The sequence below is a fragment of the Mustela lutreola genome, chromosome 12 (genome assembly GCF_030435805.1).
Source record: "Mustela lutreola isolate mMusLut2 chromosome 12, mMusLut2.pri, whole genome shotgun sequence".
Taxonomy (NCBI): domain Eukaryota; kingdom Metazoa; phylum Chordata; class Mammalia; order Carnivora; family Mustelidae; genus Mustela; species Mustela lutreola.
In genome coordinates, this window is record NC_081301.1 from 82,445,064 (window position 1) to 82,470,966 (window position 25,903).

Here is a 25,903-nt window from a genome sequence, read left to right on the forward strand (position 1 = left end):
GTTCTGGAGGCTTGGAAGACCAAAATCAAGGTGCTGGTAGATCTGCAGACTGGTGTCCCGTGAAAGTTGGCGTCTCACTGTTTTTACCCTGGGGGTGGGGAGAGGGAGCTCTAGTTTCTTTCCTTATAAAGACACCAATCCTATAGTGGGGGCGCCACCCTCGTGACTTACCTGAACCTAATTACCTCCTAAAGGCCTCACCTGCTAATACCCTCTCATTGGTACCATGTGGCCACATCGGAGCTGGGAGCAAAATCAAGTCCTCCCCAAGCACCTGTACAGAGGGAGCAGGCAGTGCTCATGGGGAAATGATGATAGATTGTTTGTGACTTTGCAGCTTCTATCTTCAAGGGGCGGAGGCTATTCCCCCCTCCCCTTGAGTCTGGGCTGGTATTGAAGTTTCTGGGTTAATCCAGGTCCTCTGAGAAGAGGAAGACATGGCAAAATTAATGCGCAAGGACCTTATTAGGGGAAGCGAAGCCCCTTTGTTAAAGAAATTAGGGAGAGAAAGTTGACCTTCTTAGGGTGAGAATAACCTTGATGCAAGTCTGATCCTGAGTGAAGAAGAAAGGGGAGAGAAGATTGGGTAGAAGGGTTTAAGGATGTTTCTGCAAAGCGATTGGGGAATGTTCGAGGCAAAGTTGGCCAAAAAGAGTCTCTTGTCTCCCAGGAACAGGCCTGACTTAATATTCAGTCTGTGGCTTCTAGGCGTCCTTAGCAATGGATTTCAAAGCACATGACAGGTTCCATTGCCTGTCATCGGAAGTCTGTGAGATACATTCCCTCGGCCACTATACTTGCTCTCACCATAAAATGCAGGAGAAAAGGGGCGCCTGGCTGGCTAGTCGATAGAGGAGGCAACTCTTGATCTTGGGATTGTGAGTTCGAGTCCTATGTTGGGTGTTGAGTTTAGTTAAAAAAATAAAGAAACAAAATCTTAAAAAAATAATAATCAAATGCAAGTAAAGTGAAGGGATTTCCAAGGCTTGTCCTGAAGAGACCTTGTCATTCCACCTTCATTCTCTGAGAATGCTGACCTGGACAGCCACGTGAGGAGCTGACGTGCCCCAGCCAACACCAGCTGTCGACGCGAGGCTATCTGTCTTATGTTTGTCAGTCCAGTCAATCCTTGGGGGTGAATGGAATTGTGCGAGTGAACCCTGACAGCCCAAAAGAATTTTGTGAAATCATAAGCATTGCTGTTTTAAACCACTAAGCTTTGGGGTGATTTCTTAGATAGCAGGAGGTAATTGGAAAGCAAATAAAGGTCGTCAAAACTTGGGTAACTCAAACTCCGCACACGCCCCGCAGATCTCTAGACTCCGAGAACAGTGTAAGGGGATAACACATGTTTTTGTCAGCAGCACCGAGGAACCTGAGAAAGGAAAGCAGGGTGTCCGCCTCAAGGCTTTGGGGCTCAGTGAGTTCTGTCATTTGTTTAAAGGGCCTCAGCTAGATTTCTCTAGAGCAGCTGATCTCACATTGGCCTGTAACTGGGACCACCTTGAAAACACTCATTAAGTTGGTTTCGGGTGCAGCCTGGGTCTCCGGTTTTGAACAGCTCCCCGGGGCTTTCTAAAGGGCAGTCAGGGTAGAAAGCCATTGACATGAAGGCTTCTTTGTTTGACATTTTCTCTCATCCTATCTTTTGAGTGATGGCTGATATGGGGCGTGGGGTCCAGGAGACCTTGCTGCCGTGTACCTGGCTTGCTCCCTATTCCTTCTCTGCCACTCTGGGGGACTGCCCGGCCTCCTTTCTCACTTCCCCCCTCCTCCCTGTGAGCATTTAACACATCTTCCTCTCCTCATTAGCTGAGGCCTGCATGGACACATGCATCTGTTGGTTTGAGTCTCCTTCTTCAGAGGGCATGAAAGAACAAGTTACTTCCATATAAGAATCCGGTGATCAGTTACCCAGTCCAATGACTCTGATGTCCCCTCCATGGACAGGCTTGATCTGTGTGATCTTGGTCAAGTCACTTTACCTCTCTTGGCTTCTGTTTCCTCATCTCTAAAATAAAAATGCTCTGCCTTTTTGTGTACTATTCCATTCCTTTCCTGTATTTCTCCCCCGGGGCTCTTTCACTTGGCAATTACTTTGGTTTCTATGATAGGAAAGGAAGTAACATTAAAATACCGACTCTGCTTGGCTTTGTAGGAAGAGCAGAGAAGCAAAAGTCACTTTCACCAAAATTCTATAGGGATATTAAATATATTCCTGCTCGAATTTCTTGCCAACCTCAGCGAATAACCGGCAATTTAAAATGTTTACTCGGTGCCAGGAGAAGATATATGGCATAGCAACTGTGTGGGAAGTCTGTTTGAAACACTCTGTTCTCAGAATCTCTCCACTGTCAGCTCGCAAATGACTTTCGCTCCCTGAAGTAAAAGGGGTCTGTGCTCTTCTACCTGTTTATATACATCAAAAACAGCCTGCATTTAAGGCAGCAAAATGTAATCCTGGGGGGTTAAATAGCATAATGCCTGTTAAACCTCTCGCCCTGGTTTTTTTTGTTTTGTTTTGTTTTTTTTTTTTTAAGAGAGATTACAAGTAGGCAGAGGAGCAGGCAGAGAGAGAGGAGGAAGCAGGCTCCCTGCTGAGCAGAGAGCCCGATGTAGGGCTCCATCCCAGGACCCTGAGATCACAACCTGAGCCGAAGGCAGAGGCTTAACCCGTTAAACCCCCCAGGCACCCCACTCTTGCCCTGTTTTTAAGAATTCATGCTCACACGGAAACATGCAAGGGAATAGGGGACAGCAAGTAGAAGCATGAATGGTCTCTCTGGAAAATTCATTTGGTATAATAGATGGTGATTGTCAGTAGTGGAGGGAGGCACTCCTACTCATCAGTGACCAATATATCAAACCAGTCTTAGCCCCCAGCCACACCCCGCCCCTCACATCTGTGGCTTAGGCAGCTTGTGCTGGAATGCGCATTCTTCATTCAGAAGCTACCGGATGGCGTCCACTTAAAAAGCTTCTCCCTTGGGCGCCTGGGTGGCTCAGTTGGTTAAGCGTCTGCCTTAGACTTAGGTAGTAATTCCAGGGGCTTGAGATCGAGTCCCACATCTGGCTCTCCACTCAGGGCGGAGCCTGATTCTCCCTGTCCCTCTTTCTTTGTGCTCTCTCTCTCTCAAATACAAAAAAAAGAGAGCGAAATAAAAAAGCTTCTCTCTTGGTGGACACCAGCTGTCTCCAGCTGAGACCCAGTCACTAGGGTGAAATTTCTTTTTTAACCAAGCTCCTGAGGGGTGCCTGGGTAACTCCAACTCTTGATTTCTGCTCAGATCATGATCTCAGAGTCCTGAGATGGAACCCCACATAGGGCTCCACGCTCGGCAGGGAGTCTGCTGTAGATTTTCTCTCTCCCGCTGCCCCTCCCCCTGCTCATGTGCGCGGTCTCTCTCTTTCTCTCAAATAACTAAATAACTAAATAAATCTTTTTTAAAAAATTGAACAAACTCCTGAGTTTCCAGGTTCAAAGCCATTTCCCCCCTGCTCCCCTGCTCTCTCCTCCCCCTCTCAGTGAGAGGACAAGCTAGATCACTGGCCCGCAGTGGGGCAGTGAAAGAGATGCAAGGCATACACAGGAAGAAAGAACCTTCTCAATGTCTGAGAAATCTGTAGACGGGGGCATGGAACCGCTGGTGCTGGAAAGTGTCAAGGGGTATTTCTAAACTCTGGCAAAGAATTACGGGTAGGTAGGGTTTCCGGTGCATTTAGCGGTGTTTGGTGGTTGAAGTTCAAGGAAGAATGGTTTGAAATATAGTCCAGAGGGCACCTGGGTGGTTCAGTGGGTTAAAGCCTCTGCCTTCGGCTCAGGTCATGATCTCAGGGTCCTGGGATCGAGCCCTGCATTGGGCTCTCTGCTCAGGGACCCTGCTTCCCCTACTCTCTCTGCCTGCCTCTCTGCCTATTTGTGATCTCTGTCAAATAAATAAAAAATCCTTTAAAAATTAAAATAAAAAAAGAAATATAGTCCAAATAACCATTCTCAAGTCTATAAAACAGGGGGAAAGGACCAGCTGAAATCCGTCTCTGAAGTACAATTGGAAACGTGCTGAAGCAGAAAGAGAGAGAGAGAACACGCTTTGCCAAGTATGGGAGATTTAAGACAGATTTTTACATTCCACCAAGTAGAACCTCTTACATCCTATCAATCCAAGTTGTATTTTGCGGAGAGAAAAAGAGAACGAGTACATTTAAATGTACACCGTAGGAGAAACTCTCTGGTGATTTCCACAGCAGCCAATCTTTGGAAACACAGGAAGATCTTGCGGGTTTTCAATCTGAACAGAGGCCGGACAAAGCGTTCGGGTCAAAAAGACCTTGAGAACATGATGTTATCCAAACCCGGTGCCCAGAGCTGCGTGCAGACAGACCCTCAAGGCCACAGGCGGGCTTTCTGGTAATAACCCATGACATCCGAACTCACTGTTTAAAAAAACTGGTGGACGCAGGGAAGGTTGGGTCATTTCATCCCTCTTAGTCTCTAATGAAGTGATCAGCTATCTTACCACCGCAAAGAGAGCCTTTGATAAAGGAGATGTGGTGGATAACTACTTCATCAAGATGTGTTGCAGGATATTTCAGAAATCAGGAAGCCTCTGTCTGTTGTCAGTAGACAATTTGTACCCTATGTACCACAACACCACCAACAAAACACATAATCAAAGAATAAACCAAAGCCTTAAGCCCAGAGCTTTGCAATCACCTAGTTATGGGTTGGATTCCCAGCTGGGGAGCCTCCCAGGTAGCTAGGCAACACGGAGCAAAGGACACCGTCTTATTTTTTAAAGATTTATTTATTTATTTATTTATTTATTTGAGAGAGAGAGAGACCAGGGTAGGGAAGGGCAGAGGAAGTGAGAATCTCAAACAGACTCCGCCCCAAGTGTGGAGCCCAATGGGGGGCTCGATCTTACGACCCGGAGATCATGACCTGAGTTGAAACCAAGAGTTGGGTGCTTAGCCGACTGAGTCACCCAGGCGCCCCAAGACACTGTTTCTTGAAGCCTTGGGTTCTTTCTCTCTACTGTAGGATACTAATAATGCTTAGCTAATAGAGTTGTTGAGATCATTAAAATACACAGTGACTGACACATTGTCGATAGTAAATAAAAATTATTTGTGTTTTCCATTAACTGTACAGAAGTTATGAGACAGAACAGTAATGGTACTTGTGAGATTTTTTAACGGCTTTATTGAGATATAATTTATAAGGCACAAAATCCATTGTTTTAAATACACAATTCACTGGGTTTTAGTATACTTCCATAGTTGTGCAATCATTACCATAATCTCATTTTAGAACATTCTATAATCTCCAAAAGAGACTTGTCCCTGTTAGCTTTCCCTCCCCATTCTCCCTCTCGCCAGTCCCTGGCAAGTACTAAGCTACTCTGTCTTTCTGGATTTGCCTATTCTGGGCCTTTCATACAAATGGAATCACACAGTATGCGGTCTTTGGTGACTGGTGTCATGGCTTGTTCCCGATTTATTTTACATGAATTGCAACAAATGGAAATCAAAAAGATTCTCTGTTAGAGTATCTCACTGTTTGACTTTAAAAGAATCGACACAAGATTTGAGAAGAATGGAATGGTTAAATGCCACATTCTTTTGCTGCAACCATTAAGCAAATAAATCACGCAGTTTGATCACATTAATGCGTAACAGTCTTCCTTGTTCATTTATGTTCTCTGGATTCAGGCCTCAGCATTTGGCTGCATCATGAAGAAACTCCTTCCAGCATTGAGAATGTCCTTGACTTTGGCCAAGGGCTGACATGTGTGTTCCTACAGCAGAGCCAGGGGCCGTGAGAAGCAGCTATCTCCATGAGGCTAGGCACCACGACCAGAGGGTGCCCAGGAGAGCTGCAGGAGATCTGGTTCCAGTCCTCACTCTGCCACCAACCTCACGTACGGTAAAAATCAAAGGAGATTTGAAACTGCAAGTACTTTGAAAGTACTGCAAGTATTCACTGCCAGTCATACCTCCTGGGCTGCAGGGGTCGAACCACTGTGTCTTACAGTAATTCCATGTTTAACTTTTGGAGGAACTGGCAGCCTGTGTTCCATGCCAGCTGCACCATTGTACATTCCCACCAGCAATGCACGAGGGTTCTATTTTCTCCATAGCCTCGCCAAAACCCATTTTCCTTTTTTTTTTTTTTAAATTACACCTGTCTTTGTACATGTGAAGTGATAGGGCGGTTTTAATTTCCAGTTCCCTGATGACATCTTTCCACGTACTTATTGGTCACGTGTGTATCTTTAGAGAAAGTTTAATCAAGTCCTTACCCATTTCAAAATTCTACTTCGATTGGGCGCCTGGGTGGCTCAGTGGGTTAAGCTGCTGCCTTCGGCTCAGGTCATGATCTCAGGGTCCTGGGATCAAGGCCCGCATCGGGCTCTCTGCTCAGCAGGGAGCCTGCTTCCCTCTCTCTCTCTCTACCTGCCTCTCCATCTACTTGTGATTTCTCTCTGTCAAATAAATAAATAAAATCTTTAAAAAAAAAAAAAAAAAATTCTACTTCGATGATTTGTCTTTTGGTTGTTGACTCGCAGGAGGTCTTTATTCTAGCTATTAAACCCTTATCAGACACAGGATGCGCAAATATTTTCTTCCATTCTGTAGGTCACCATTTTACATTCGTAACAGTTTCCTTTGATGCATTAAAGTTTTCAGTTTGGTGAAACCTAATTTATCTATTTTTTTTTCTTTCCTTTTCTCCCCCCCCAATTCACTTATTTTTTCTTTTCTTTTCTTTTTTTTTTTAAGATTTTATTTATTTTATATGACAGACAGAGATTACAAGTAGGCAGAGAGGCAGGCAGAGAGAGAGAGGAGGAAGCAGGCTCCCTGCTAAGCAGAAAGCCCGATGTGGGGCTCAATCCCAACACCCTGCGATCATGACCTGAGCCGAAGGCAGAGGCTTTAACCCACTGAGCCACCCAGGCACCCCTCACTTATTTTTTCTTTTGTTGCACTTGCTTTTGGTGTTATGTAAGAGGCCATCACCTAATCCAAGGTCATGAAGTGGTACTTCCAGGTTTTCTTCTAAAAGTTTCATGGTTTTAGCTCTTATATTTAAGTCTTTGGTTCATTTTGGCTTCACTTTTGCATATGGTGTGAGATAAGGGTAGTTGCTACATTTTTTTAAACGGTTGCATTTTTAATGGCTAAGTAAGGGTCCACATAATACACCCATTTTTGCCTCTTGGCTCATAACTCCCAGAATAATTACTATTTGGCCCTTTCCAGAAAAGTTTGCCAACCCCTGTGGCCAGGTACATTATGTAAAAAGAGTGCTTAATAGAAGTTTAGGATTTATTCAATGAATATTTATGTCTTCTAGTGAGTATGAAGCACTTACCAATATATAATGGGGTAAGCAAGGGGTTTCAAAGATGAGTGAGAACTCATTACATCAGAGCAAGAATAAATTACGCCCAGCTAAGAAAAAGCCAAGTACTGGAGATCCAAAATTCTTCTGTGCAAAGGTAAGTCCTGAATGTGATGAAATCTGAGATATAAGAAGTATCTCAAATTGTTTTAAGAACCAGATGCATAATAATTTGGAAACCTATAAGCCCTAATGCGTGCGCGCGCGCGCGCGCGCACACACACACACACACACACACACACACACTTCCTCTTGTTGGTGAAGTGTAAAGAAATGAACAGAGATAGCGAGCTACCAAAGGAGACTAGAATTGCTGTCATGTGAGAAGAAAAAAACATTTGCAACATAGGGCGAGTCTTTGTTCACCCTTTTTCATTAATAGGCGCTAGTCTTTGCTTCAGGCGTAATGTGTGCATTACTGCCTTCTGCAGATCCGAGAATTTAAATGAAAAATGCTCTTACAGCAGGAATCCGTCTCCCTTATGACAATCCTCTGGAGGAGGTCCAGCCACCCGCGTTCCTAAGTGGGAAAGGAATACATTTCACATTTCACTCTCTCTTAATGGGCAAAATCCTAAATGATACAAAACACCAAGAAAGCGTCTGCCTCCCTCCCTGTGTAAGGCTCTATACCAGCGGTTCCCCCAAATCTCTGTCATGAGGTCCTTTGAATGGTGTGTATCAGGGAGCAAGTTTGACAACAGATCACAGGAAACCTAACGAAACCGCGATATAAACCAGAGGCTTGGTCTGACCTGCATCAAAGAGGTGTGGAGGCAGCAGTTCAGAGCGAGCTCTGTGAGCTCTTCCCAGGCAGCTGCCCTCCGCATGTGGTTTGACCCCTCGCTGTCACAAACAGCATCTCCACCACCACCTTCATGTTCACATATCGGGAAGGAAAAGGGAAAAGGGAAAATGTGTGTGCTGGGTGAACCCGTGCCCTTTTCTGAAATCTCTGCCCACCCCACCTTGGCCAGAGCTGTGTCATATAGCAGCTCCTAACTTCAAGAGAGATAGACAATGCAGTTCTTAGCCAGGTAAAAAAAATGTTCTGCTGGTCACAAAAAAGAGGACATCGATACTCTGTCCTAAGGGCATCATCCACAAATAGCTCTTTGATTTGGAAAGACCAGTGTGACAGAAGCCTGTCCTCTAGTCAGTGTCTCTAATTTGTACTTCCCAAAACTTAAGGTGCATATGAATCACCTTGGGGTATTGTTAAACTACAGATTGTAATTCAACAAATCTGCAGAGGGGTCTGGGATTCTGAATTTTTTAGAAGGTCTGCTGAGCATACTTTGAATAGTAAGGTCTCCGATCTGCAGATCTTCCCGTCGATTTAGAAATCAACTCATTTCACTGGTTCAGGGGGTAGAACGTGTGACCCTTGATCTCTGGGCTGTGAGTTTGAGCCCCACGTTGAGTGTAGAGATTACTTATAAATAAAATCTTGAAAAAAAATCAACTATTTTCTGGTTTTGGATTTGTTTTAATGTATGAGTTTAAAATTTTAATCATATTTTCACTACATGCCTACTAAGATGATGAAGTAAGAACTACACAAATGAGTGGCGCCAGGGTGGCACAAGTTGGTTGGGTGAGCAACTCTTGGTTTTAGCTCAGGTTGCCATCTCAGGATCCTGAGATCATTCCCTGCGATGGGCTCTGTGAGGTTCTGCACTCAGTGCAGAGAGAGTGTCTGCTTGAGACACTCTCTCTCTCTCCCTCTGCCCCCTCACCTGCTCTTTGTCTCTCTCTCTCTCTCTCTCTCTCTCTCTCTCAAATAAATAAATCTTTAAAAAAAATTTTTTTCAAATGACCCAAGTTCTTTTGCCAATATTTTTATTTAATCTTTACACCCAACGTGGGGCTTGAACTCATGACCTCAAGATCAAGAGCCACATGGTCTACCAATTAAGTCAGTCAGGGGCCCCCTCTTGCCAATATTTTTAAACTGGAAATGAATAATGAAGAACCCATCAAATAAACTGAATCTTTGGGATATTCTACAAGTGGACTGCACCTGTCCAACACACAATAACATGAAAAACAGCAAAAGGTGAGGACTATTCCAGATTAGAGACTAAGAAGATAAAAACCTCAATTATATACTGGATTTTTAAAAAATGAACAGCTATAAAAGATATTTTTGAGACAACTGGGTAGATCTGAATGTGGATTGTACATTATGTTACGGAATTGTTAAATTTCTTAGATGTGATTATCATATTGGGTTGTTATAAGAGGATGTCCTTATTCTTAGGCAAATATTTTTGAATTTTTTTATGACAGAAGTACTCTGATATCTGCAGCTTTCAAATAGTTCAGCAAACTACGGACAGACTAAGAGAGAAGGTAAAACAAATATGGGGGAAATGGTAACAGAGAATCCAGATAAAGAGTTACTAGACTTTCATTATATTGTTCTTCTGAATTTTCTGGACATTTGAAAAATTTCCAAATTAAAAGTAAGGAAACTGGTAGTTGCACTATAGTTATTCAGCACATAGAGCTAGGAACTGATATTTTCTTTTATTTAGAAGCATTTTGAGAAAGGACCATTTCCAAGGGAGGGAATTGCACACTAGCATACTCATCAAGAAAATATACGTAAGAGAGAAAATATCTATCTCAAAGAACTCCCTTCCTCCATGATCTCAGAGCCCACAGTACACTTTCAGGGGACGTTATAAATGCACTGATACCCCTGTCTTCCTGAAAGGACCAGAAACTCCATCAAGAAAGAAACAGAGACTTACTCATTTCTAGAACCCCAGGCATAGACCCCAATAAACATTTGTGAAAGAAGGAAAGAGAACATAAATTGACTGATAGTCTTGGCTAGGGGAGTTTGGAAAAGAGCCTGGAAGCAAAATTCAGGACGAAATAACCAGAAATAACCCTGGGCTTGGTTGTATACCAAGGAAGAGCCCGGGCTTGGCCGGTTCAGCTACTGATATGCACAGCAGGGTCACTAAACCTGTCGGACGCGTTTGCACTGGCAAGTGGGTCCTTTGGAGCTGGTTCCTTGTAAGACATTCAGCAACTTCAGGGTCCTAGGCAGTACATGGCATACACAATGAATAAAGATCCAAAGAAAATAAAGACAGTGGCCAGAGGGAAACCATGTCACTCTTAAATAATCATCCAAACAGAAATAAACACACTCAGATTGAAGAGAAGTCTTTTAGTTTGATTATATAATCATTTACCAGATTCTTTTACTCTCTGAATTCGACTGTGCCAGTGCTGGAATGACCGGCCTTATGAGCAATACCCTGATTTCTTTTATTTCTTCAGATTCAACTCTGTGGTCCTGATACATGTACTGTGCTGAGAAGATGGCTTTTAAAAATCAACTGACAACATATGAGAGAAAGTTTGTTCTAAGAACTGATTCAGAGAAAGTTTAACAGATAAATATGCTTCTACGTATTCAGAAAATTTTATAAATTCACAGCCTGTAAAAAGTTAACTAAGGAATGCATTTTTTAAAAACCTATCTGACCACAGATCCTTAATTAGTAACTAAAGACACAATCAGAAAAGAAAGTTAGGCAAATAGTCAAACCAAATCACCTCCCCAGGCCAAATCTAAAAAGACCAATTTGCTCATTTATATCGATTACTCTCTGGTCTATGTTCAGCTTCTTCTTATAAGGTAGGAAGTCTGATGGCCATTTATCATTAATCTTTTTTACAGAAGGTAACAAGGTAGGTAGGTATTAAAATATTAGGGCATTGTAAATAATCATTATTGGAAACCAAGGTATTTGGTTTTTCCCACCCACTAAGACCTGTCTGTTCATTTCTCACGGGTCAGGTTTATTAGCCATGATTCTTTTGGTTGCAAGTGATGGAAACCCAATGTACACTACCTTAAACAAACAAGGAAATTTACTGGCTCAAGTAGCTGGGAAACTGGATTGAGAGTTCTAATCATGAGGGAACTCTCTTTTTCTTCATCTCATGGCTCATTTTCTATCTATAGTGGTGCTATACCCATATAAAGAGGTTCCATGTCTTTCCAAAGATGGTTACCAGAAGCCCCAAGGTTATTTCACATTTTCCAACTTGTTATCTCAGAGGAAGGGGAACACAGACTTTCAGATGGCTTAGAGAAGTTTCAGGAATGGTTTGGTTTAGCATCCCAGGAACCAGTCTCTATAGTCAAAGGATGGAGTGTTCTCAGTGTCCAGGCTTGGCTCCTGTGCCCACCTCACCCCTAGTCCCCGTGGGTAAGGAGATGGAGTATTCAGATGCACCAGTCCTGGGTCCTGTGCACATCCATGGATCCAGAGCAGAATTAGTCCCTCGTAATCTACACGGATGTCCCTGGATTTTCACAGAATGGTGGATGGGTGCTGAGCAAACATGTCTTTCACTCAGAATATCTCCCATTCTTTCTTGGACTGAAAAATCACCGCAAATGGTGAATCTGTGTTCAGTGCAGATTCAAAGTTAAAAATTAAACGGCCCTGCATTATACCCAGAAAGACGATGTGAATCTATGTCGAACACACAAACAGCTCAGGCACGTGGACTCCCATGAAAAACTGAAAAATATTCTAAATAAATACTAAATATTGCTACACCTGATTATACAAAGACATATGTATTTATTGGTTCACTGTAGGTAGCAGAGCATAATGGAAAAGAGGATGGGCTCTGATATCACAGTGGAGTTAGAATCCCAGCTCTATGGCTTTCTGGTTTTGTGAACATGTCCTATCAATTTTCCGAGCCTTTCTTTCCTTAACTGTAAAATGGGGGAAGTAGCAGCTGTGCACTGAATGACATGGGTTAAACCCTATAAAATGGTTAGCACTGTCCTTGAGGCCTGGTAAACACTCAATAAATGTTTAGCTTTTTCTGCTCAACAAATTGATTTATTATCTTCCATATGTTTGCTATCCCCCTGGATTTATTCCCAAGGGAGGCTGCAACACTATGATTCCTTCCCTGTGGGAAATGCAAAGTATGTCAGAGGGAAAAATCCCCCAGGTACATCCTGTCACCTTACAACAGCAAGTGTGACCATGATTGCCTCAGGGTCGGGGGGTCTGGTATGGGGAGAGAGCAGGCACTATAGCCAACCCTTGCCGAAGCTGGTTTCATTTGCTCTAGGCCTGGGAGTACACACAAGAGTCACGGGCCTGGTGCACTGGACCCACTATGGCAGCCCAGAGTGGGGTCCCCTGAGGGCGGCATTGGCATCCCTTGGGAGACGGGTAGAAAGGCAAAATCTTGGGGCCCATCCCTATAGGGGTGGCCAGCCATCCGGGTTTGCCAGGGAGGCAGGGCTTCCAGTGCTAACGTGGAAAATCCCAGGCACACTGGGACATGTTGGACACCTCGGCCCTGCTGATTCCGACCCTGGCAGCTAGCCCAGGAGTCTGGGCTTGAACCGGCTCTCCAGGTGATTCTTCAACCCTGGAGAGGCTCTATTCCAGAGGAGAGTCAAGTGTGAGCAAAGGCGCAGCGTGAGAAAACTGTCCCGCCTGGCTCATTCCCCACAGCCACCTCCGGGGCGCCCGCTGCTGCGTGGAAATGAGACCAGACAGCTGGGGCCCGGGAGAGCAGGCCTCTGCCTCCGCCTGCGCCGGGAGGACACACAGATGACAGGGTTCTGCTGCCTCACTTCATCCTGCCTCAGCCGCACCTCTGTCAGGGGGAACCTTCCTCTGAGGGGTCTGTTGAGGGAGAGAAGAGGGAGGAGGGGGAGGGGAGAAGAAAAATGGAAGACATTTTGGGGCCTCAGCCTCTGGGCCTGACTCACCCTGTGGCTCGTCCTCAGACTCGCTACCCTGACAGAAGATTCCGTTTCCTCCGTGTTACAGAAACTACATTATGCGCAGCCCCAGGACTGCCTTCTCTTTTATGATGGGGTCACCCCAACACAGAAGAAAAGAACTTCCTTTTCCTCTCTCTTTGTGCTTCTTAAGTATCTTAAACTGGCTGAATCCAGGGCTCCTCAGCCTTGGCACTACTGGCATTTTGTTACTATTAATATAACTATTATTATGGAGGTATCGTTGACATACAATATTGTATTAGTTTCAGGGGTACAACATATCGATTTGACAATTTATTACGTTACTCAACGCTCACCATGGGTGTAAACACTACTGGCAGTCGGGACTGGGTGAACCTTTGTTGTGGGGGCTGACCTGGCCATTATAGGACGTTTAGTGACATTCCTCGCCTCCGCCCACAATAGCTGTCTCTTCCCTGGTTGCGGCACCCAACACTGTCTTCCCATATGGCCAAATATCCCCTTGGGGTGTGTGAAGGTAAAATCCACTGGTGAGTAAAGAATGGTCACCAAAGTCCCCTGCTTGAAGGGACAAAGGGCTGTGGCTCTACTGCCGGGCACACAGGGTTTCGGAGACTGCTTCAGGAATGATATTTCCAGGCCAATATTCTCAGATATGCAAGGTATATAACTTTTGTATTTTAGATCTAAGCTTCATTTCTTTCTTGAAACTCCCTCCACAAACCAGTCAGTACAGAGGAAGCTCAATCAAATCAGATCTTTCTCCGTCAATTCCTGACCAGCTGTCCTTCATTTCCCCTAACTGCCAACTGTGGTGGTCACAGTGTGGTCTGGCCTGAGCTTGTCATTTGTCCAAGTCCACTTCTGTCCTGGTGTCTTCCTCTCAACCAGTCCCGGGACAAGGTGTCTCGCCTCAGCATTCACTGAGATGCCCAGATTCCTTTCTCTGATTGGAAGTCCTGTGTTTCATGCTGGTGTCCCCCTGCTAGGTCCCCTCAGCCCTGCCTCAAGGCCACTCCTGCTCCATTGGCTCATGCTGTACCTCTCCTAAGAAGACACACCAACTTCCAGATATTTTTCCACTGGGCTCCAGAACCACAGGAAGACAGATTTTTCTTCCCTTACTTGTTCCAAGTTGCCTTTCCCCCTACCCTTCTTTTCTGTTCCACTGCCTTCCATCCTATTCCATTCCATTCCTCTTACACTACAATAAATCCTTAGAACTGGGGCGCCTGGGTAGCTCAATTGGTTAAGCATCTATCCACCTTCAGCTCAGGTCATGATCCCAGGGTCCTGTGTTGGGTTCCCTGCTCGGGGGGTAGGGGGTGGGGGTGGGGGTGGGGGGGGCGCTCTGCTTCTCCCTCTCCTCGCCCCTCCCCCCTGCTCCTGCTCTCAATTTCTCTCACAATAAATAAATAAAATTTTTAAAAAATAAAAAATAAGTCTTTAGTATTGCCCAGCCCAATACTTGAGGAATCCTTGAAATGAGGCTGATCCAAATGGAGATAGTTGCAATCTCCAATGGAGATACATTCTGCAAACTCCAGTTTAATATGAATAGAAAATTCATTAGTAATTTTAATATTGCACAAATGATAATATTTTTTAATATACTGGGCTAAATAAAATGTGTGACTAACTTTACCCTTGAAAGGTTGGATACACGATCTTGAACTGGTCAGAGAGAGTGTTTTTTTCCCGGAGACATACTGAATCAGTTCAGGGAGGAGTAATGGATTCAAGCTCAGTTATTCACACTCAACCTTGGAATTTTTGCTGGAATATCAGGAAGAGGGAGTTTTCTTTCTACTGGGGTTGCCAGGAAATATGGGTAAGCATGGAGTTTCTAGCCACCATGCTAGGAGTAGAATGTAGAAGAAAATCTAGCCAAAAACATGGAAGGAGACAGCTTTCTTGGCACACTTGAGCATCTGGATTGAGCAAAGGCTAAAATCAAGATGATCCCTGAACTTCTGAGTCTTTAGTGCGGGTCAGTTCCGTGTTTACCTTGTCAGCTCATACCAGCCCTCTGCTGCTTGCAATCACCATGTCCTGGCAGACTCAGGCGGGTCCGATCTCCACAAATCAAAGGTCCTCAGGGGCATGTTGTTTTCCTTGGTATTCTATAATGTAGTATGGACAAACAAATACCAAGTCACAAACCTTATATATCTCTATCTATATTTACATACCAGGCACTCCAATGTGCTCATTTTTCGGAGACTTCACTTGATCATGGGAATGGGATTGGACAGAGTTCAGGAGCACAATTTTAGGATGAGGTAGGCTTTCCTTCCCACTGCAGCTCTGCCCTCCTATATCATTAGCAAATAATTCTGAATATTTTCCCGGTAGATGATGAGCTCCATGAGGGTAAGTCTTGCTTCTCCCAGTTATCATTATCCCAGGGCTTCATACACAGCAGAGGCTCAGAAGGCCAGTGTAGGAGTCTGAGCATCAAATGTCTTTGGATTGCTTGTGCGTGCCGGGTCCCCCACACCCTGGCTAACACAGTAGCTCCTGTATATGCTATCTACTCAGAAGAAAGAGACAAACTCTCCCCAAAGTGGAAACTGTTGTCATTCAGCTTTTCCTGGCCACCAAACCACTCTTTCTGTGATGTCCAACCTGCTTCAAGGAGCTTCCTATGGCTAGTTGGGTGAAGCTCTCTTGGACATGTATCAGCTCGGATTTATCAGGTTACTAACTGTTGCTCTCTATACAAATATTGCTAGAAGGTTCAGGTTACCTATGCTGCTGAGTAAACTACCTCAAAACTTAACCACTTGAAACAACCACCTTTTTACTTTTTATCAGGCTCTGTGGGCCAGCAGTTAGGGTGGGCTTGGCTATTGGCTCTTCTGCTCTACGTGGTACGGACAGGGGTCAAGTAGGGGTATCCAGCTGGGCTGGGCAGGAGAGCCTCAGGGAGGAACTCAGTAGTCTCAGGGTCTCTCCAGATGATCTCTCCAGATGTTTATGAAGCAGCTTAGGGAATGTGATTCAAGATAGGAAATGGAATTTGCTAGTCTCTTAGTGGCCGGGGCTTGCAAAATGATACAGTGTCATTTCTACAACAATGCACCAGTCCAAACAGCCACATACATAGCTTGTCTGGCTTTAAGAGGAGGGAATTAATGTCTCACTTCTTGAAGGAAGGTGCTTCCCCAAATTCCTGGCCATGTTTAACCCACCACAGTGACATTAAAAAGGGAGTGGATGGACTTTCATTTATTTTCCATTTATCAAGGAGTGACTCAGATACCTAAGAAGAGAGAAAGCAACTATATATTTCTTTTCTGCGAGTCTATATTTCTAACTAATTTGGCCAAGTTTATAGAGTTTAAAATCAAGAAGAAAAATACTACATGCATACAACATTTAGGAGAGAAGAACTTGGAGCCCCTTCTGATGTTTGTTGCATACATGATGGCCTTTAAAAAACTGCATATTTGATTCAGATATTTAAAATCAACGCCTGGGTGGCTCGGTGGGTTAAAACCTCTGCCTTCAGCTCAGGTCATGATCCTGGGATCGATGGTCCTGGGATCGAGCCCCATATTGGGCTCTCTGCTCAGCAGGGAGACTGCTTCCTCCTCTCTCTCTCTGCCTACCTCTCTGCCTACTTGTGATCTGCCTGTCAAACAAATACATTTAAAAAAATAAAAAAATAAAAAATAAAATCAACACGTATTTTCAAGAGCATTCAGCGCCGAATTCCCATCTGGACCAGAGAAGCCCTGCAGGGTTAATCTACTTCTCTGCCTCTTCTGGGAAGCCTTGTAACCTGATTCCCGTCTGCTGGTACTCCTAGACAGTCCGAGTCATTCCCAATGACTATGCAAAGTGCAAAGTCTTCCTTTTCCCCATAGTACAAAAGTAATCATGAATGCATCTATTGTCTTGAAAACAAAGTCTTTGATGATGATGATATTTAAAAAAAAAAATTTACTACATACTCCTGATGAGTTCTTACTAGTTTCAGGCAAGGAGTCAAAGGCTTTGTATGTATTATCTCTTCTAATCTTCACAACAATCCAGTGAGGTAGGTGTCATTAATTCATTCATTCAACAAATACTTATGAAGCACTACATGGCTTCCATAGGACTTCACTTCAGCCCTGGGATTTCGCAGAGCTTAAAATCAAGACCATCCCTGAACTTCTCAACCCCAAAAGCCAATAAATTCTGTTTTATCCACTTACATTGGGTCTCTGTGACTTGCAATTAACCTTGAAAACACAAGCAGAATCCTACATCCACCAATCAAGCATCCTCGGGGGTATTTTGTTTGACTTGCTATTAGGTAATGTGGTATAAAACAGGTAAATCAAAAATCCCAAATCCCAGGGTGCCTGGGTGGTTCAGTTGGTTAAACATCTGACTCTTGATTTTGGCTTAAGTCATGATCGCAGGGTTGTGAGATCCAGCCTGTGTCAGGCTCTGCATTGGGTATGGAGCCTGCTTAAGATTCTCTCCTCTCCCTCTGCCCCTCCCCACCTCCCTCTCTATTAAAAAACAAAAGAAATCTCAAGTCCCATATTGCTGACTTCCTCCTTCAGAATGGGATCTGAATGGAGTTCAGCGGTACAAATTTTGGGGGGTATAATTTTATGATTATAAATCTTCCCCTAATCTAGACCCTGGGATGCAGTGATGGAGAACACAATCACTATCCCTCTTCTCGGGGAGCTTACTTTCATTTTTCTGGGAGAAGATGATAAACAAAGAAGGAAGGAAACAGGAAAAATCAGGTAGTAACAAATGCCACTACCATGGAAGAGTACAAGAGTATGACGATATCAAGTGAATGATCCGGCAAAGAGCAGATAGTGCAAAGGCCCTGAGGTACAGGTATGACTGGAGTATATTTGAAAAGAGGGAGAATATTAGGATATAAAGTTAGAGAGGTCGGCAGTGACCCTACTGTGTAGGTCCTCATGGTCTAGAACAAGATTTTAGTTTAAACTCTGGTGAGAATCTATTGGAGGATTTTAATCTAGGGAATAAAGGGATATGTTCGGGGATTCTAAAAACTCATCCTGGCTGTCTTATCCTTTGGTAAGTGGATCTCAGAGAGTCAAGAATGGAAGTAAGAAGACCAATGGCAGAGCTCTTGTTTTAGCTCATGAGAGGTCCTGTTGTTGGCTTGGACAAAAGGGGTAGCAGCAAAAATAGAAATGAACATACCCGGGGGCGCCTGGGTGGCTCAGTGGGTTAAAGCCTCTGCCTTCGGCTCGGGTAATGGTCTCAGGGTTCTGGGATCGAGCCCCGCATCGGGCTCTCTGCTCAGCGGGGAGCCTGCTTCCCCCTCTCTCTCTGACTGCCTCTCTGCCTACCTGTGATCTCTGTCTGTCAAATAAATAAATAAAAATCTTTAAAAAAAAAAAAAAAAAAAGAAATGAACATACCCGGAGGGCCACATGTGACATAACAGGGAGCCTCATTCACCAAGATTTAGTGTGTGACATCCCAGGAGCTGCTCAGTGTGAATGCTGGTGGTTGCATACAACAGTTCCAAAATAAATTCGAATGTGGTTTAAAGGAGGAGTCTATACTGGCTAAGATGAAGGTGTGGGAGGTGGGGCAAAGAGGCAGTCAGCTGGATATTTGGTAGTGCTGAGATAGCAAGGAGGTAAGTTTTGGAAAACAAATTCAGGATTTAGTTTCGGACTTATTATTTTGAGATGTCTATTAGATAGCCACGCCAATGCATCGGGAAGGCAGAGGAAGGTTAAGGTTAAGCTAGGAAGTTCAGGGGAGAAGCCAGTGGCAAATGATATTAAACTTCTTTTTTTTTTTTTTTTTTAAAGATTTTATTTATTTATTTGCAGACAGAGATCACAAGTAGGCAGAGAGGCAGGCAGAGAGAGAGGAGGAAGCAGGCTCCCTGTGGAGCAGAGAGCCCGACGCGGGGCTCGATCCCAGGACTCTGGGATCATGACTTGAGCCAAAGGCAGAGGCTTTAACCCACTGAGCCACCCAGGCGCCCCTGATATTAAACTTCTTACAGAAAAACAAATGTTTGACTACAACTCAGAGGAGTTTGATAATGCTGGGGTGTTATGTCCTATCAGATACCAAGATACTCCTCAGAGCACCTATAATCATATCAAGATGGCCTCAGTATAGGAATAAATAGTTTACTGGAGGAGTAGAGACTCAGAGAAATGAATTTCAGTCACTATGAGACTGTCATACAAAGACTGAAGTTCAGTTAATTGGGAAAAGGATGAAATGTCCAGTAAATGACGTTCGTACAACTGGCTATCCATTTGAAAGAAAATAGAATTAGTCTCCTATCTTACACATTTTATAAAAATTAACACCAGATGGATTAAATATTTAAGTGTTAAAAATAAAAAAAATGAAAAGTACTTTTAAAAAATTCTAAGATAGTGCATGTACATTCTAGAAATAGGGAGGGGCACCTGGAAGGCTCAGTCTATTAAGCAACTGCCTTCTACTCAGGTCATGATCTGGGGGTCCCCAGACCGAGCCCCCTGTCAGGCTTCCTGCTCAGCAGGGAGTCTGCTTCTCCCTATGTCTCTCCCCTCCCTGCATAAATTTTTAAAAATCGAATAAATTTTTAAATATCTTTAAAATTTTTTTTTAAAAGAAATGAGGAGAACTTTTTACGAAGACTGGAATTCCAGAAGCTATGCAAGAGAAGAAATATTTGGATATGTAAAAATAAAATCTTTTCTATGGCAAAAGATTCCATTTAAAATGATAAAGGGCAAATAATACATTTGAAAATTTGTAATTCAGATGACAAAAAGTCGATAGGCAATATTGAAGATATATCATCTTCCAGATTGTCAAGGAAAAGACAAATGACCCAATTTAAAAAAATGAGCAAAAGACATAAACAGAAAACTCACGGGGTACCAAATACAAATGGTAATAGACTATGAAGAAATGTACAGATTTATGAGTAGCCAGGGAAACACAAAGAGAGCAACACTTCATTATTATTTGAATCCCTTCAAGCTGCCAAAAATTAGTGAGTGATGATATTTACTGCTGGTAGAGACACGGATATTCTTATTTTTGGCGGACATGTGAATTGTTTTAGTCTTTCTGGAAAGGAATCTAGCTACATCTATTAAAAATAAAAAATGCATGTACCCTTCAATTCGGCAGTCTTTTCCTTGGGAATCTATCCCAGGGAAATAAAAGTCCCGGTGCACGAGGATTTATATACAAAGATGCTATGACAGCATTCTTTCTTGGTAGCCAAAGATCAGACATAAAAACCAGTGCCCTTCAGAGGGGAAAAGCTGAATAAAATACAGTCCTTTCACACAATGGAATACAATATATGAAGGTATGAATGACAGAGTCAGGGGGAAGCAGTTTACTCAGATTCCCAACAAGGTACTGATGGATGAGAAAAGCAAAATATAGAGTCCATAGCCTCATATGTAAACTAATGATGCCAAATTCCTGTGAAAGTTTATATATGTTTATGAGTGTGTTTATCCTTATCTAAGAGTACAAGAGTATAAAAAAATGGAGAAGAAAGCCTACTAGGTTGTTAACATGGGTTCATGCAGGAGGAGAGTGATATAAGGGGAGAGAGACATTTATGCAAAGAGGAAAACAAGCAAAATATAAATCTCTGAACTTCTCATTTTAAAGGATTTTTTTTACTCCTTAAATTTTTGAGATACCTTACTGCCATGCCAAAAGTCATGTTCAAAAGCAAACAGGAGCGATTGCTGCCTACTCTCTGTGTTTGAAGGCAGGTTTCCTTGTTACTGATTCTAGCCTTTCCATAGAAGTTATATAATAAACAGGGCACTTGAGTGACTCAGATATTTAAGCATCTGCCTTTGGCTCAGGTCATGATCCCAGGGTCCTGAGCTCTAGCCCCATGTTGGGCTCCCTGCTTAGTGGGGAGTCTGCTTCTCTCTCTGCCCCTCCCCCAGCTCATGCTCACTTTGTCTAATGAATAAATTAAAATCTTAAAAAAAAGAAGTCATATAATAAACAGTCTCTGGTTCTCAGGCAGGGAATATTTTGGAGTAACGCGTGAACACGTTGGCTGCCTTAGAAACATAGATATTGAATACACCCATCCACCCACTCTAATTATCACCCATTCATCCAAAAAATCATCATGACTCCATTGACTCTTACCTATCACACCCATCTGAAAGAAGAGGTGGTTTGGTCGGGGGTAGGGGAAAAGTATAGGGTGGAGAGAAAGACTTAAAACATTACAGAGAACACAATGGGCTCAGAAAATTGAATGAAAAATTAGAAACTTTGAAAAAATGAGTCAGAAAATTGAGAATCATTTAGACCACCCTTCTTGGTTATAGACAAACCCCACTGATAACTGGTCTGCTTAAGAGTTAATACTCATGTAGGGGCACCTGGGTAACACAGTTGGTTAAGCCATCTGGCTCAGGTCATGATCTCAGGGTCTTGAGACTGAGCCCCACGTTGGGCTCTGCACTCAGTGTGGAATCTTCTCAAGATTCTGTCCCTCTCTCTCTCCTTTTGTCCCTCCTCTCTCTCATAAATAAATAAATAAATAAATTAATTAAAAAAATCTTTTTAAAAAGTTAATACTCACGTATACAACTGAAACAAAAATTTCATGCAATAACACACAGCAACATATTTTGATATATTCTATTTCTATTGTATTTTCTTTTTAAAAAAAAAAGGTGGGTCATAAACCAGGGATGAGTCACAACTGAAGTTTGAAAAACACTGCCAAAGAGTAGTAAGCAGCATACGTCCATTAGAATTAGTGCTATTTTAGCTTTGTGAACTTCAAGGTCATATTTTTACTCTAGATTACTTGTTAAAATTCTAAGCTGCTACATTTGTCAAAGAGAACGGCACCTTTCCAGCCTTCTATTAGCACAGTTCCTTGAAGTTCTGAATTAGATACCAGGCAGTCATTTCCTCTAAGCACGCAAGCTGGTGTCACTTTACTAATACACAAGTGTTTCCTAAATGTTACATGGATTCTTATGGACTTACTGATTGGTTTTTCACTCTCTTTAACTACAAGAGCCTCCTTTTCTCTCTTCTAGTTTCTTTTTCTTATATCAGGCAAGTTCTTTTTGATTTCAACTTTATTCAATTGACTCATCTTATTCATTTAGAAATAAGAGGATGAACAAGAAAACCTCTCTACCTACAGAGTAACTCATTGGGAGAAAAATCGAACAAGTGTAATAGAGGGAGAAGTTGGGAGAGAAGGACATAGAAGGTTTCTCCAGCAGGAGAGAAAGAAGGGTCCACCTGACAAGGGGCAGAGATGGGTTCTCCAAGGCGATGTGTTTAGGAGAGAAAGTCCCAAACTTTTCCTGGAAAGAGAGCTGGCCTTCCCGGAAGAGGAAACTGCAGACGTCAGGGCATGGAGGTGGAAGAACGCATAGTTACATTTGTCTGGAGTTCCAGGAGAGTGACAGGAGGTGAATGAGGCTTAGCTGAAGTAGGAGATTAGCTGAGGAGCCCACTCTGCACATCTGAGGGCCGCAGACAGGCACCCCAGTGACCCCATGCTTTCACTGTCCACTCTCTGGGAGGGAGCAAGGAGGCATGGGTTCAGATTTCAGGGGCTCGGTCTTAACTCCCTTCTACTAGACTTAGAGCCTAACTGAAGTCTGGAATTGTACCTGAAATGGCCCAGGTCCGGGGTCTGGCGTGGAATCAGCGGACATTCAGAGGACTCCCAGACACATAGTTCATCTATGTGTACCCAGCACTTGCCAGATAGCTGAAACTCATGTCCACGCTGTGCTCTCATCTGCAACGGGGATGGAATGGAATTGTAGTACCTTGGGAATAAAGCAGGCAAACAAATATCCTCTTTTACTAAGGCCTCTTTCCCAAATCACCTCTTCCTGGAAAGATGTCATGAATGATTCAGTAACTTATTCTCATCCGGCTCCCAGATCCTAAAGATCAAGAAAATAGAGACATTAATAAAAATAGACATTAAAAACAACTGTCTTGTGATATTCTCATTTTGTAGTTCTTGCTAGTTACTATTGCTCAATAACAAATTTCAGTTTATTATTATTTTTCATACTATCTTCTAAGTGTGAAAATCACCAAAGAAATAATTGAATGTCAGAGTTGGGAGATCCCTTTGAGCTTATTCTGGTACATCCCTCTCATTTTGCAGTTGAAGAAAGAGGGGGCTTGATAACTTTATATGAGCTACCCCCTAACAATTTTACACCAGAGAATCATTAATCAACCAAAAAGCCATGACTTGGAGTGACTTACCTTGCTTGTAGATGCTGCTTTGGTCTCTTAAAAGTGTGTATGCCTATTTCCATAACAAATTTGTTACATAATCAAATTTGTATCATACTGTTTATATTTTTGTATCTCGACTTTGTCACTCAATATATTATGAGGTTTCCCTCCAAATCTTTACTTGGTATTCATATGTTACATTTTCAAATAATATCTCATTGTATGTATGTACCATCTCTTATGTATGTATATCTCATGCCCTGTTGTTGGGCATTCAGGTTGTTTTGGGTTATTGTTATTGGAAGCACACTTTTGTATGTAAATTATGACTTCCCTCTGATTATTTCTCAAGGAAAGAATTACTAACTGGTCAAAGCAGGTGGACACATTTAAGACTTCTGACGCATACTGCCAAGCTGACCAGCTCAGGGACGTTTTTCAGATTTGCTAGAAGCAACAGGTCTCGTATCTTTTTGGAATTTAGCAACATTGGGCCCAACAGGTCAGTCGTTCCAGCTAACCTGGACTTCAAATTAGCCCTTTTATATCACTTAAATCACGTCATCATTTTAATCATTTAAAACACATATGATTGTAATCATTTAAAAGTAACAATAATGGTGCGGCACCTGGGTGGCTCAGTGGGTTAAAGCCTCTGCTTTCAGCTCAGGTCATGATCCCAGGGTCCTAGGATGGAGCCCCACATCGGGCTCTCTGCTCAGCGGGGAGCCTGCTTCCTCCTCTTTCTGCCTGCTTCTCTGCCTACTTGTGATCTCTGTCTGTCCAATGAATAAATAAAATATTTTAAAAAAAGTAACAATAATGGTGATGCTCTTGGCTTAAGAGGTCTTAAGTTGTAAATTTATCTATAAGAGCTAAGGGAGACGAGTGTGATTAATTGGGCAAGGATCCGATGAGACATGTCCAGGTTTCCTGCAGGGGTCACGGTTAGTGTCAGTTTATGCCTGCAGGGGAGAAGAGCCGCTGAAGAATGGGAGCACATTCATTTTCAATGCCCGATTCATTCCCATTCTTGAAACCATAAAATAAATCATAAAAGCTTGAAGCTAGATAGCATCACAATGCCAAGTTTCTTATATAATGACAAATACCACCCTTTCCACTCAATACGCTCCTCAGTTTGAACGGATGGAGGATAGGTCACTCCTATGAAAGGCACTTAACGCCTTCTCTTAACAGAGGAGGCATTAGCTAATTGCCTAACGCCATCAAGTGTTTACTGGCATTCAGTAACTCTAGACGGAGAAGGAAAAAACATTCATTGCTGTGGACGACGAGATCCCTCCCTCCACTTTCCTCGTTCTGCGTTTCCCGTCGACCTGTTCGTGCTCTGATTCAAAACCTACTTCCACGAGAGACAAAAGTCACAAGTTGTCATATGCCTTCTATTGTAGCATTTGAATACGAAGAGTTGCTTAAGTTTTAAGGTCTTTTTTAAAAAAGATTTTATTTATTTATTTGACAGAGAGACAGATTACAAGTATGCAGAGAGGCAGGCAGAGAGAGAGAGAGAGAGAGAGAGAGAGAGAGAGAGGAGGAAGCAGGCTCCCCGCCGAGCAGAGAGCAGGACGCGGGGCTCGATCCCATGACTCTGGGATCATGATCTGAGCCGAAGGCAGAGGCTTTAAACCATTGAGCCACCCAGGTGCCCCAAGTTTTAAGTTTTTAGGTCGAGGCTCGAACAGGCTCCCGACGTTCCAGGAGGCGGGGGGGCGGGGGTCAACGTGGAGGTGCGGGCGCACCTTTGCTAGGGCGGCGACGGTCAGGGCTGGGCCACAGCGTGTCAGCCCTCTCTACGGAGCTGGAGTCTTTCCCCTCATAAAATGCAAAGTAGCCAGCCATTTTCCATTTTCCCCAAGCCCAGCCCTCCTCACCAGGTGCCCGGGGAAGGGGCCGGGAGGGTATTTACTCTCCGCTCTGGCGTTCTCCTATTTAATTGAACCCCGTGGCAGCTGCCTGCAAGGTCAAGTTCAGGCGCACCTTACAGGCAGGCTGCCCAGCGGCCCAAGGGCTCAGGCCGAACCGGGGCTGGGCTGGGCCGCAGCGGCCGGGAAGCGGAAGGAGCCCGTCTAGGAAACCAGGGGTGTGTGGTCGTGTCGCCGGTGTGCAAGCCTCCACTTCGGCGGGGGTGGAGAGGTCCACCTCGCCCCTGGTGCGACGCGGGGCTCTGTCCCACTCTCCTCGCAGCTGGGAGGAGTTGAGGCTGAAGTTGGCAAATCTCGCTCACCTGTCAGAATCCGTATCTGGGCAGGAAGCGGGGCCCCCGGGCCAGAGCGCGCCACCTCGGCACTCAGCCCTCGGGCTGCAAGGACTGCGCTGCCAGGGTGGCACGTGTGGGGGGGGGGCTGCCCCCAGGGTCTCCGCGCCCCAGCTCCTGGCTGGTCCCTTTGGCACCCAGGCACCCTCAGGCTGCCGCGCCCCGAAGGCCAACCCGGGCAGACGCCAGGGCTGCAGGTCTGAGACGC

General features: G+C 43.9%; 1 long non-coding RNA gene across 5 annotated transcripts; it reads right to left on the bottom strand.

Annotated features, from left to right (window-relative positions):
* Positions 1–25,805, bottom strand: LOC131812473 (uncharacterized). Of its 5 annotated transcripts, none has more exons than XR_009346370.1 (5): positions 25,666–25,804; positions 23,051–23,110; positions 22,829–22,959; positions 15,192–15,307; positions 1–88 (listed from the first exon to the last, which is right to left on the bottom strand). It is a non-coding gene; the product is annotated as an uncharacterized LOC131812473 (long non-coding RNA). The 5 variants fall into 5 exon arrangements; XR_009346368.1 differs by lacking the exon at positions 1–88 and adding an exon at positions 6,532–7,928; XR_009346369.1 differs by lacking the exon at positions 1–88 and adding an exon at positions 10,581–11,743.
* Between the last annotated feature and the right edge of the window lie 98 nt (positions 25,806–25,903).